We start from the raw sequence: 2,267 nt of genomic DNA on the forward strand, positions 1-2,267 counted from the left end.
CTTTGAGACTGGCAGATGTTTGCGACAATGTCTCCTCCTCGTCACCGTCAACCGCGTTTACACCTCTTGGCGCCAATCGCAGAGGGTGGCTGTTCCGACGCTTTAGCTCCGCGCGCAGTGGCATCGGCGTTGCTGTCAAGGTGATCTGAGGGGCCTTCGCAGAAGATGTGGACAGGGCGGAGGAGGAGACCTTGGAAATGGAAGTAGCAACGAGGCCGATGGGAAATTTAGTCAACACCAGACCCCCCATCCCATGGCCCGAGGATGACGAAGTCAGGTTAGCCGCCGCGAGAGTCTGAGACATGATTGCTTGCCTTGTCTGGATTGATGTTCTTGTTTTATGAAGTGTGTTTTAAAGGAGCGAACGTGAGTGTTGGTTTCCATGCTACTTCAATATCGGTCAGAACAGGGCTGAAGGCGCCGAGGGTCAGGCACTTGAAAGATATGGCTGCTAGCTTGAGTAGAAACGAAACGTTTCAACCCCCCAGGAAAGCTTCCATCCCGGCACATTTATCCGTGCACAAGAAATGAATAGTTACGAAAAGAACCACGAATGTCAATTTTGGGAACAGCCGCTTGTCGGTATAAAAGGAAGTCGACACGGGAATTGCCTCCCCACTCGGAAACGGAAATTCAAAAATGTCGAAGAGCTGCGGCTGAAGCTGCCATGAAGTGGCGACAAGATTACCATTGCCCACTTCTTTCCAACGCAATACACCTCGAATGTAATGTTACTCGCGAAGTATGCGTGGAGTCTTTTGCGGTTTATAACATAGCTCTCTTTTTGAGAGTGCAGCTCTGGGAAAGCGTGTGTGCTGTTCCTCAGTCGCCGTTCTGGCATGTCTTTCTTCGCCTATGGTTTACGTCAAAGCTCGTCACTTTTTCGCGCCTTAATTGCGTTATACACGTCATATCCTCAAAGGGCATTTATGTTTAAGAAATGACCAGCTTGCAGGGGTTCACGGAAGACGACCAGGCGCGCCTTTTTAATGAGACGGTGTCTCATGCTGTTGCCAAAGGGACAAAACGAGGACTAGGCTTCTCCTCTTCATCATCTCCACCGCCGTTATCATCATCATCACCACCACAAAGCTCGAGAACACACGACAGAACAAGAGAAGGATTTGGCACAACAGGGGAAGTAGAGTCAGCGACTGAAAAGGACAAAACTGAAGGGGGGGAAGGAAGGAGGAGGAAAAGTCGTATAGAGCGTCCCTCTCTTTCTCGGTCGCCTCTCCGGCGCCACCGCCGGGACAGCAGCGAAAGCCCCCGGTCTTCCAAGCGTAGTAGGAGACGCAGCAAAACTCGCAGCGCGGGACGAAGGGAAAAGGATTATGAACGTAGCGAGAGCCGTGAAAGAAGTAGGAACAGAAGCGTAGGACGGGGCGGCCGCGGTCGCAGGGATGAATCGAGAGGGGAAAGCAAACACTCACGCAAGCGTGGGAGAAGAGAAAGCAGTGAGAGAAGGAGTGGGCGTCATGAAAGAAATAGGTACAGAAAGCGGAGCCGCAGCCGGAGGAAGAGCAGGGAGAGGGAGCGGGGGCAAGACGAAGACGTGGAGAGGGAGAGGAGAGACAGAGGGAGCAGTAGGGAGAGTCATCACCGGACATCAAGCCCGAGCAGGAGTCGAAGCCAGAGCAGGACACGAAGCAGAGGCTCAAGGAGAATGCGAAGCACGTCGAAGGACTCGACGAGCAGCCAGGGAGGAGGGACAGAGGGGCCTACTCTGCCTGCTGCCCGCGCTGTCTTCCTCTCTGTAGCCGAGCGGATCCAAAGACGTTTGGCCGCAGCCACTGCGGCAGCTGCGTCTCCTCCGTCCTGTCCTCCAACCGTCGCCGTGACCTCCGCCTCTTCTAATCCACCCCCTGCACCCTCCTGTTCCTCGTTGCAGCAAAAGCTGCAAGCCCGGGTACGAGAAACACTGGAGGACACGAGTCGGCGAGACGCGGCGTCTCGGCCCTCGGTGGCACAGGGGCAGGCCTGGGAAGGGAGGGACATGGGGCTGACGGCTGCCTTCCTTTTGGCGGAGGACAGGCTCTTGAGTAATGAGGAGAAAGGCTTGGTGGAAGAGGAAGGGCGGCGGAAGATGATCGCAGCCATCGAGGACGAGGCTGTGGAGAGCCTGATGGCAGAGACACAGGTAGGGGGGAGGGAGAAAAGGGAGGGGAGGGAGGAAGGTTTGAATTTTGTCGCGTGTTGTTGCCTCAGGACGGTGGCTTTGTGAGCGCGTAGGCTGGAGGGTAGGGCAGGGAGGGATTGATTTGGGG

The sequence above is a fragment of the Nannochloropsis gaditana genome (assembly GCF_000240725.1).
Source record: "Nannochloropsis gaditana CCMP526 unplaced genomic scaffold scaffold340, whole genome shotgun sequence".
Taxonomy (NCBI): Eukaryota; class Eustigmatophyceae; order Eustigmatales; family Monodopsidaceae; genus Microchloropsis; species Microchloropsis gaditana.